At 39.8% G+C, this 12020-nt stretch overlaps 1 protein-coding gene across 1 annotated transcript in view; it reads right to left on the bottom strand.

The window, feature by feature from the left end:
* Positions 1 to 12020, bottom strand: part of TMEM163 (transmembrane protein 163) — a gene marked incomplete at its 5' end in the record, with an annotated part of 40692 nt that overhangs the window by 8698 nt on the left and 19974 nt on the right. The window lies entirely within an intron of this gene.

Below are 12020 nucleotides of genomic sequence, written 5' to 3'. Positions count from 1 at the left end.
GGGAAAGAGAGTAAAATCGAAGCAGTGAGAATACAACACAAGCACGGAGTAAAGGTAGGATAAAAAGCATTTGTAAAATTATTCTAACAAAATGACTGGGAAATTGTGCATTGGGTGTGTGCTCAATGGAGTGACTGTTCAACACTGGGTTTCTCTTGCATCTCACCTGCCAATGCTCAATGACTCCATGGGGTCTCTTATTTCATCATCATCCTACAAACTTTCCAAAAACTTACTGATGGCTCCCAGGCATGCCTACCTCTTGTCTTCGTCTTCCTCTTCAGCAAAGCACAAGCTTTGTCATTATCCCTGAACTGAACATTGTAAACCCAGCAGAGATGACAGCGTAAATTACTTTGCTATCAAAAGGTATGTTACTGCCAGCCTTGGGCTGACAAAATGCTGTTCTCCTACACCTATGAAATTCCAGAGGGGGTGGGACCTGCAAACAATCACTAATTCATATTTGTCAAAAACTACAAATCCCAACAGAAGAGATTTTGAAAATTATTGATACAGATGTTCACATGTCCAAGTATTAATTCAGAATCTTGAAAATATTAAGGCTTATTCCCTGTGTTATAGTGCAAGATTTCATCCTCTGCATGGCACTTTACTTTGAGCTGGTTTGGTTTTTTTCTTGTCACAGCATGTACCATAGATTTTTGAGGTGAATTCAGGTTTTTGCCTGCATGTGTCACTAAACTCACAGTATGTAGAAATACATTTTGCCATTCGTTCCAGCTATACAGTTGTGATCAGAATTAGTCTAGCTGCTTTACTGGAATCCAAGAATGACTTAAATGTGATACAGATTTGTGAATCAACTCATCAAGTGAATTAATGAACAAGCTTTTTACAGAGGATTCAGAACTAGAAATTCTACATAAGCTTGGGATTTTTTAATTGAATCACAGAAGACAAGCTCATTTTGTTGCTAATACTAATCCAATAACCACTGGTAATGCAGAAGACCTGACAAATCAGAGCTGCTTTGTTATCCCAGTGGACACAGAAAGGGAAGAAATTAAAAAATCCAGCTCTAAATGCAAACACCTCATCAGCTGCTTGCTTTAGACTATCGAACAGCTTTTCAGAAGATGATATTACTTGTTTTAAATCTCTACACCCCTAAGTCTCAACGGTATCTAAATCACCATCTCCAGCTGTGTGCAGCTTTTCACAACAGCCGCGGGGAGGCAGCAGATACCTCAGGAACACAAAACCGAAGAGGAAGAAAATCTTGTCAATACACTTTCCTCAGTACTTTGCTATGCTTTCTGGGTATCCAGGCACCCAGGAGCTGGAAGAAGAAGACTAAGGCTACTTCCTACTCACAAGGAGGTTTTGCAGATGTAAGACATCAGTCCAAAACATATGACAAATCCCAGCAGCATGGACAGCCCCTGCAGCACGTTTCCTAAGCCGGTGAGGCCGTAACAGGAGAGAAACAGCTCCAAATGCTGCCTTGGCACTACTTGCCTGCAATGATCAGAAGCTGGAACCAGTTTAGGACAGCAGCTGGCTGCACTGGTAGGCTACAAGTCAGGACATTATGGCAGAAAGCGCCTGCTAAGAGAGATTCAACAAATTACCTGAGGGAGAGCTGCTGTGGGCTAAGCGCCGGGGCTGAAGCTGGGGCTTGGCAGAGGTGGCTGGCCAACAGGACACAGGACTGACACACGCACTTTACTGCAGTGCTGTGGGCTCCGGAGAGTTAATCATGTCATACTGTGGCTGTGAAATGATTCCCATTAAACTAACTCATCCTTTGGAGAAATGAAGAAAAGAGAAGCCGTAATGGAGATCTAAATTAATAAAATAAGCCTGGCCATCTGGCACCATCTCCCTCCGGATCTTCCCGCAGTCCTGCCCTCTCCATACCCCTTGCCTTCCCATCTGACAGTCATTAAGAGCACGAAGCACATCTAGCCAGACTCACTGTACACGTCCTTGGTGTTACTTTAATTAAAGCAGCACCAAATTGTGACAGATGATAAAAATTTAAATTCTGATCATTTCCATATGATAAAGGCTTCTCAGCAGGGTAAATAAAGCTCTTTCCTTTTCCATTTCTTTTCATCATGTTCCCTCATTACTACTACACTGTACATGAGACCTTAATTAAAGGACACATATATCTTATTAGATGTGTTCATGTATAAAACAGCACCGTATGTAAAGCGAGGTGCCCATCCTGGACTGCCATCTCATTACACAGCACTCCAATAGCTGCAATGTCCCTATTTAAGAGATATTTTACGCAAGATTTTATGCTGTGACAGTTTACCAAATGAAAGCTTTCCTAGGATGCTCTTTTTTCAGTCCGAAGAAAGGCATAATAGAAGGCAGTAGGTAGCTTTTCTCCACTTTATCCAAATGCATTGTCCCCACCAGTGCAGTTAAGAGAGGTTTTCAAAAATGTGACAACAGTCCTGTCCCTGCTTTCAAGGATTTCACCAAAAGCAACAGTAATCTTACTGCTTAAGGAAAGTTTGTTGACAATGATGTTGTGACTTTGATCTCTTTCTGAATCTGTCGGAGCAACTGGAAAAAAAAAAAAAGCCACAGGGGATGCCTTGTGCTTGGATTATTAGGTAGAGATATTTTAACCCAATTCTCAGACTAGTAACTCAATTTCAGCTGATTTGTGCTCCTAATCTTTTCCTAGAATGCATCTCATAAATTCTGACCCTAAAACCTTGCCCTGATTTCATATATTATTTCTACCAACTCCCCTGCATCCCCTCTCCTTTAATTACAGCCCTTTCTCTTCTACTTTTGGGATGTTAAAATGTTCTAATTTTACCTGAAGTGTGTAGTGTTGAGTAAAAAGGTATTCATTGCTACGGCAGGAAGATGTCATGTTCAGTGTTCCTCCCCAATGGTCATAACATATACAATATTATGATTAAAATCTATGTACGATCCTTCTCTCTGGCCCTCCTTGGTAGATCATTCTAATGCAACCCCAAAACAAGCTGCTTCTCCTGCAGCTCCTTTCCACTCTTCTGCCCTCTTCTTAGCTTCCTCTGTGGACTGGCCAAAGGCTGAACCACTTCCCCACTCCCACAGGAGCTGGGAATTACCGGTAACACCTTTTTCATGCCACTTTTCCCCTTCCTGGAGAAGCTGGTGTGTCATGGTGCTGCACCACTTCTCTGCTGAGCCTTGCTCATCTTGGCTGAGGAAGTAGAGACGCATTTCTGGAACGCTACAGATGCTGCTGGCAGGAGCAATGTCACGGCTAGCCCAAGCTGAGCTGAGTTTGTGTTGTTAAATATTAATTTGTCCATCTCTGCAGCTCACCATCTGTCTCACAGGTCCTAGCAATGACCCTTCTTCAGTCCAGCTGACTAGTCACCGTCCTCCATCCTCCCCAGCACCTGTCAGGTCCTGCTACCACCCTGCTCCTCATCCCCACCTCCACACGCTTTCCTCTGCCTCCTGCTCGTCCAGGTCCCTCAGCAGCTCTCGCATCGTCTGGGCACACTGGCTGTCAGATCACTAAAAGCCCCTCTGTGCAGCACATTACTTAACCAAACACTTAAAAAAAAAAAGGTCCAAACCTCTATCACACTTTCTCCCAAGTAATAAATAGTTTATGTAATCAGTCTAGAGGGAGCTTCTGGGAAGCCAGAGGGTCTCTCTCACCAGCTAACTTCAAAAAGTACAGGAGTTTTAATTGCACTTCACTGTCAGAAAACAAACCAACAGCCCAGTGTCTGACTCGAGTAGGAGACAGTCTCTTCACATGGAGATACAAAGTTCTATTATTAGTACCAAAAAAAAAAAAAAATCTTATGAATGTTTAAACCTGTATCTTTGGTGCTGAAGCGCTATGACAAAGCAATTCCACAGCGCAGAGCACAGAATCACAGAATCACAGAATCACAGAATGTTAGAGATTGGAAGGGACCTCGAAAGATCATCTAGTCCAATCCCCCTGCCGGAGCAGGACACCTAGATCAGATCACACAAGAACGCATCCAGGCGGGCTTTGAATGTCTCCAGAGAAGGAGACTCCACAACCTCTCTGGGCAGCCTGTTCCAGTGCTCTGTCACCCACTTCTTCACTTCTTCAAGAAAGAGATGACAAGGACAGGGTGCGCCAAATGCTGCAGTGGGGGCACCAGGGCCGGGAACCGAGGGGCTACGAACTCCAGAGAATTATCTTAGGTGACCTTAGGGCTCCTGACAGGGTCTGCTTGGATCTCTGAGATCACGCATGCTTCACATGTTCCCAGAATTCATCTACTTTGTTTCAGCATCAAACAGCTATGAAACATAATTTAAGATGGCATTTGTCCACCCTCGGAAGTGTCTCTCTAGCGAGACTGCCATTGCTCCGATTAGTAGGGGATCAGAGCAGCAATAAATGCCACGTAACCTACCAAGTGGCTAGCAGTTGCCAACTTTTATTTCTTATCACCGTGTGGTAAAGTCTGAAAACAAGACTTTCCACCAATCACTTGAGCAAATTGCGAAGTGTAAGTTGACACATTGTTCCTGACCCTGGCTTACTAGCTAGTTCAAGTACCCACAATGTTCTCACCAACCCGCAAGAAGCACGTGTATCTTAGGGTTAAATTAGTTGTTTAAGGCCAAACACCAAACCATATAACATTCCCAAACAGGATTCTAACATATGCTTAACGTACGTGGTACTTTAGCTTGAAATGGAAAGCAATAAATTATATATATATATATATATGTAAAAGATTAGAAATTAATAGGGAAGTATGTGTGAGGATATATATTATGTGTATATAATCACAAGTATTATTTGCTATATTGCTGTTGAGCTATAATTTATCTGTTGACATTGTTAATTGTATTTATCATGTATTTATTATATGCGACTGAATTAGTAAATCAATCAGAACTCATAAAGCTACACTGTGCCACCCTCAGCTTCCCGTTCCAACTGTAATCAATAGCATAGGACAGAATTACACGCAGCCTAATCTTTCAAGTGATTTCATTTATAAAAGCATTGGAGGCGCCACAACAGATGTGCTGCACGTCTTCTGTACACAAACTGATTACGTTTTTCCTTCTTTGTTCTGAAGGAAATGTCAGAAATATGGCATGATGCTTGCTTACTCTTGCAAAAAAGTGTCCTTTGCCATACTAATGAGGACAAACGCCAAACTGCATTGACATTACATGTGTTATACTATTACCTAGGGAAATGCAAGCAGTAACTGCATAGTAAATGGCTATTGATTTACAACCCCAGGTGAAATTAAACAGTCATTCTCAGTGTGGCCGGGTTGGGCTTTTTTAGCCTTCTTTCATAAACCAGAAAAGGTTTGCAAAACCTTCGTGGCAACAGTCAAAATAAAACACACCATTTACACTTAAATTATATTTATACTATCCAGGAATATATAGTAGCTGCCATGAAGTAGGTAAAGGGGCAAATGAAAAAGGATTTTTATCAGGTAGATGCCAAGTGTTAACACTAGCAATGCAAACACGAAACAGTGCTTCAAACCTATGCTTAATTTGAGTTTGAAGCTCCTTTCTCAATATATTAACATCAAAAAAATCACTAAAATTTAAACAGAAATGCAATCATGATGTCATCAACATTATGCAATATCGCTACTCCTCCTTATTTGTAACGAAACGTGAATACCAAATCTTCAGGGTCAGTACTAGCTGTGGAGATAGCTCTCCGAAACATCAAAAAAGGAATGGTAATTCCTTTTCCTAGTGGGAATTATCTTATTATGGCTAACATAGGTTGGAGAACAAATGCTGCAAGTAACAATAGGGGAAATACTCTGGCTCTGATAGCTAGCGGAAAAAAATCATAGCAAATAATTTCTTAGCCAACAAGAAGTGATTCTATTTTAGGTTCAACAATCAACATTGTAGGAAAAAGACCCTTAAACTACATGATCTGAGAAATATTCATTTAAAATCAAGTGGAAGGGTAAACAGAATGAAGGTTTTACATTCCAAATGTCAAATACCAATTAGCTTTGGAAGCCAGGTGTACTGAACAACTAAAATTGTTGAAAAAAATTGAGAAATTGATTGAGAAATCTTAATTCTAAACACCTCAGAAAAAAAGAGCAGCTGGCCTACTTTTAACACTTCCAGCAAGTATATCAGGAACAAAGAAAAAGAGGAAAGGGGAAGGAAAAAAAAAAAAAAGACAGATCTGATCAGTGAAAAATATTTCTTTAGGGGGTCATCGATACGAAACTGAAATAACAACTGCAGCATGTCATGCTGAAGCAGACCTTCAAAGAATAAAGATTCACAGCCATATAAGAAATTCACAGCTGTATAAAAAATAGGAGAAAAAAAAAATAAATAAGTGGAATTTTTAGGTGTCAGTTTCCCACACATTAATGGCACATCTCTTTCCGGTTTAAAAAAAAAAAAAAAAAAAAAAAAAAAGTTTTCTTTGGATTTTGTGATCTTTTATACTTTTTCAAGTTTTCCAGGTATACAACAGCATGTTCCCAGCTGCTCCTCATTGCAAACATATGCATATTGTTTGGGCATATCCACTGCACAGCACATGCATAGAAAGTCTAAGACAGTGTCACTTACAAATCCTGGGAATGGCTCGGGGCCCTGTATGGGCTCTATACAGCATGTGTACACCTACTTTTTACGGGAAATCTGACCCCAATATCTACGCATCCTAGCTATATGACGAGAATAGGAGAGGAACAGTAAGATTTCCTTCAAAACCAGCACGTTCCAAGACAAGTGCAAGATGTCATCACACCCCTAAATTCACAGAAAAAGAAGGCTTTTGTTAAAAATATTTTCAGGTAAATCAGAATGGACCTCACAGCTTGATAAAGAAAGTGACTTGTGCATATGTGTTAATGCACGCAGCAACTGTGTCTTCATACACACCGCACACAAATTGGCCTCAAAAGGAGAATGACGCATCTCTGCAAATTCAAGGTAAGGTTAAATCACAAACGGATCCTCTCTGGAAGGGACATGAGAGCTTTATTCTCATCATTCACTCCTGTGTCCAAAAATCAGAGACTCATAATAAATTTTCTGATACTCACTAAAAGTAATGTCCAAAGCTTAGAAAATGTGGGGAAAAAAAATATATTCTCACTTCATATTGTCAATATTGGCAGTTTCCAGACTTCTTCGACAAATAGAACCCTTCAGTGACAATATTTCTCCTATATCTACTTTATCATCAGCCCTGTAGTTCATGACTTCGTGAATTAACTAATTTAAAAACAAAACAAGCAATACAACTTTATGCATTATCAGAAACATTGAAAATGCTAGCACAAGGGATTGCATTCTGAACCCTGAGGATTAATATATGTCTCAATTACTTAAAAAGAAACTTTTCCCCATGATAGCAAGTAGCAGAGAATTAATACAAATATAGAATTATACAGTAAGAGCATAATTAGTTCACTGGCCAACTCTCCTGACACAAGATGTCATTTTTCAGCTCAGGCTTCTTCTTAATTATTATATAAAGTACTGCACATAGGGAAAACCCTAAGTTTACTTAATAGTGACAATTTCTGACCTTGCTATTAACTGCAGGAGACAGAATCTCCAGTTAAAATGCTGTAAAAATATCAATTCAGTGCTCAATAGTAATTGGCAAAAATGGACATGTTGTATAAATTCCTGGTGACTCCTATACCTTGAATCCTGTGGGCTCTTGAGGATTCCTCATCTGAAAAATGGAGATAAAACTAATAAAAAAATATTTACGAAGAAAGTCAGTCATGACCAAAGATAGGCCTTTAGACCAACCCAGCTTAGCCATGGTTGCTGTTGTATACAGAAAACACACACACACTACCAGGAGTCAAAACTGCAAACATTTACATTAAAATAATCCATATTTTAAACCAATTAATTTATCTAATCATTTGTATCCTGCTTTATTTCAAAGGTAACTACAGTCCTTGGCATATCAAGCAAGGGAACTAAAGGAGAAATACAGCATTTCTGTGTTTCCCAAGGTTTTGAAGTATTTAAAAGAATTCCAGAAAACACTGCCTGTGCTGAAAGCGTGTGCAGTGACATATAGTAGCTATTATTTATTTTTACTTAACACAGAAAAAGAGGTAAAACAAACAAAAGCAGAAAAGAAAGGCAGAAGCAGTACTAAGAAATGCAGGAAGTCAGGAGCTCTAATTGTCCTCTCTGTTATGCCGGTGCAGATCAGGAGTGTTGTCATTCACAGTGTGTCAACAAAATTATATGCGGCATGGAATCAAAGAGAATTCAAATAGGTGACTGAAAAATACCTGGCTGAGCTAAACCTGAGCTCCTGCTCTGTAAATTAAGCAGCTCCTCTCTGCAGTCTAACAAGAAACTGTGGACATTTAAGCCCCTTACAGGATGGGGTACTCGAGCTAGAAATGCCATTAACATGTAAACCTGTCATTCTTTTGTTTCTCTGAATCCTGGTGAGGATTGTCAGCCCTGTGGATGAAATCATCATATGAGATGATAAAGCATTGAAGACTCCTGTTTCTAAATGTCTACATAAGTAAAATAAAATCTGTATTCAGAACATTTGAAAAGCATTTAAAAGGATTTCTTAGTCATGTAATTTTATATCCTTTCTTATTGGTAGTATTTTCTTGAAAGCAACTCTTCTGAGATCCTCTTCAAGGACAACAGAATCTCTGCATTAAAGATCTCATAAATTCTTCTCAAGGAAATAACTTTCTTGCTACATGCCTATTAAGAATGGACAGATAAGTAACCAGTGTATCTTATAAGCAACAAGAAATAAAATGAAATTTGTATGATTGATACAAAATAATTGAGAAGTCACTGACTACAGTTTTAGGATTTTAATCATAGCACCTTACAGTTAGCAGGCGGATATGTAATTGTTTCTCGTTTCCTTTCTTAAATTAAACTTGTCCGTATCATACTATTTTCTCCAGAACTTACGCAAATTAAAATGAACTCAGTGAAATTATAACTGCTCCCAGTTTTCAACTCTGACAAAGTCACTGAAGTTTACCACAAATTAAGATGTAAGAAACTTTTTAATTCTGAGAACCATGCAGTCATGTTGTGCTGCACTAACATTACATTAATCTTGAATCCCCCATGAACAGTAGAGCCACGTATTCCAAACCATTTCTGTCCTCGAGACTCACAATACTAGCTTTGTGTTCAGCATCTGAACACCAAGTGCAACATTTTGCATTTGGGTTTTAGCCACATTATCTCCCCTAAAATTGAAGTCACATCTAGAATTTCACAAGACGCTTTGAAAAGTACCCACATCCTCAACAACCTTTGCTTCAAGAAAACCTAATAAAGACATAAACTGTACTAAAAAAATCATGCGACTATGACTCACACGTGAACTTACAGAGCTCTTCACCCTAGTTTTACATCAGTCTGGAACACCAGTGGAGTTACACTGACCTTTCCTTGGTCTTAATGTTTTGTTCTTCCTCACACCATTAGGACACTTCCCTGGCATCAGAGTAGCACACTAATATGAAATACTAGTAATACAGAAATCGCCATCAGAAAATAGTTCAGGTCACCACTTTGACACAGAACTGGTTACATGACTGCTATGCAAAATGCCACTAGAAGAAGACCCTGTTCTAGTATTTGTCCATCTATGTCCATAAATTATAGCTAAATTACATTATATTACAGAAATTAGTTCTATTAGCAATTAGTTCACTCGTAGTCCAAGAAGTAGAAGACAGCACCCTAGATAAAAGAGTAGAGGCAGAAATTTCTCCCCCTGCTAATTTCATTTGAGCAGATTTCCACTCTTTTAAGACGCTAATGATATTGCCTGGGCAGCTGCAGATTAACTGAGAACATACTCAGTCACCAAAGAGCCAAACAACTGGGAAGAATGCCTAATTCTGCTGAGATACAGAGCGGCTAGGGGAGTGTTACACAAACAGAAAATCAGCATCAGATTCAGGTACAGCTAGAGCAACTGAAAAGGTTTCTATTAAACAACTTGTTTTCCCCCAACTATTTTTAATGTAGCAGCTCTTAGGCATAATACCTCACTGGCCAGGACTTGCAGTAGTAATGTTGTTCTCTCAGTCTCCCCATTTTTCAGTGTTATTCTTAGTTTAAACAGAGACATTTCACCTGTCATGCAACCCTGACTGAATCAGCTTCCCACGGTGAGATGCACTGAAAGACTCAGAAATGAGAATCCTTGCTATGTCATTTAAGAGACCCTGAACAGAAGTACCATCTTTTTCATCCCTTGTTCCAACCTCCTTTCCAGGCAGAATTGCAAGGTATGAAATTCCTTTATGAGTGTGCATGTGGCTTTTACCCTGCCACTACTCAGCCGCAGTCCGTGCTCTGCCAGATACATCTTTCAAAGCGCTGATAGTACTTGAGTGCCTAAATGAGTGAGAAGAGTCAAGCCCAATGTCCCAGGAACAAAATTATCTATTTATCCTGATTCTGGGTCAAATGTAAGCAATATCCACCCTAATTTTTACCTACTCGACACAATTTTAGTGCACCAAAGTCTGAATATCCAAGGCAGTCTGTGACAAAAGGCATCTGTACAAATTATTCTTACAGGACCCTTTAAATGTGATGGGATCTCTCTCCAGGGATATCTTACTATAGCTCTGATTTCATATTTTTCCCTGCTGTAAACGCATTTCAAAAGTCAAAAATTCAAAATGAGAAAATACAACATATCTACAAGTAATAAATAAATAAATTTGATGCTGCAAACAGGAGACATTTGTCCCCAGGTAAGAAACAGAGCCCTCACCTGTATACAGTATGTGTAATGATGGAAGAGTGAGATATAGATGACACATCTTTTAAACTTTTGCTCCTGCTGCTGGAATTAGTAGGGCATTTGCCCACAATGAATTAGACTAAGACATCCAAAATAATCTGATCTACGCTAAACTCACTCAATGGGTGTTTTAATTATTATTGCAGCCTCCCTTCTTACTTTACTTCTGCTTCACAGAGTCAAGACTATATATTTCAGTTCATCACTAAATTAGGAGTCAAATGGTAGCAGATGCACTGTTTGGGTACAACCAAGTAAAGAGGTTGTCCTTTAGCTGGCCATCATTGTAGGGTCTCCCCTCACCCTTATCAGGATCTCCTTCAGCCTTTCTGGCACAAAGACATCCATGCTCACTCCCTAACCCAGTTTTGTCTAAATGTTTTGGTTGAGTTTAAGAACTGACTATTAAAAGTGTTTAAGCTAACCTAGATAATTTTGACAGAACCAGGCTGGTGAACAACTACATGTGCTGTTATGCTGGCAGAGCTGAGGAGACAGTAAAATATGAAGACTGGAAAAAGAGAAAAAGTACACATGTAAAGAGAACATGAATCACCTGCAGCCAAACAATGCACCTGGCTGCAATTTAGTAACACATTAGTTCATGGACTTTTCTATACTACTCATCATTGCCTAAATTTCGCTAAATTGCTGAAAATAAGTTTCTGTAGTTGCCCAGCTTCTTGGAAGTTTCCATGAGAACACAGGACCCAGTGAGTCATCTGCACTACTAACAGTGGGTAACAAGTTGAAATTCCATTTTGGCTTTTTTTTCCAGCTCTGTCTCCCTTTCCTAGTTGAAAGTGAGGAGTTTAGGTTTGTCTCTAGTGATGTGTTGAAAATGGTACTTTGCAGGGTGAAACCCTGATGAGAAAGTCGGCACACACTTACAATAGACCAAACATCATGAAGGCTCAATACAAAACTGAACTGAAGCCTCATTTTGTTTGAGCCCATTAGGAAGAGTATTCTGGGAGTGGAACCACTGCCAAGTGGCTCCCCCAGTGAGTAGCTGGTTTAGACGAGTAGAGCTCAGGGAAATTAATACCCAGTACTGAAAGGAAGCAAGCAGGACAGGACAGAGCAGAGCTGAGAGAAAGGCTGCTGGGGAGAGCTGCTCTATGGGCCAGGAAGGGGCTGGCTTTCACAACCTAAAGAAAGCAGAGAGCAGGAGAAAAGCCCTTTGTGATGCTCCATGGAGAGCCAGTCAAAAAGCCAGCTCTTT

This window comes from Pterocles gutturalis, unplaced genomic scaffold, assembly GCF_000699245.1.
Source record: "Pterocles gutturalis isolate BGI_N339 unplaced genomic scaffold, ASM69924v1 scaffold18675, whole genome shotgun sequence".
Taxonomy (NCBI): Eukaryota; Metazoa; Chordata; class Aves; order Pterocliformes; family Pteroclidae; genus Pterocles; species Pterocles gutturalis.
The sequence above is the reverse complement of the archived record's forward strand: the minus strand, read 5'-3'. Positions and strand labels throughout refer to the sequence as shown.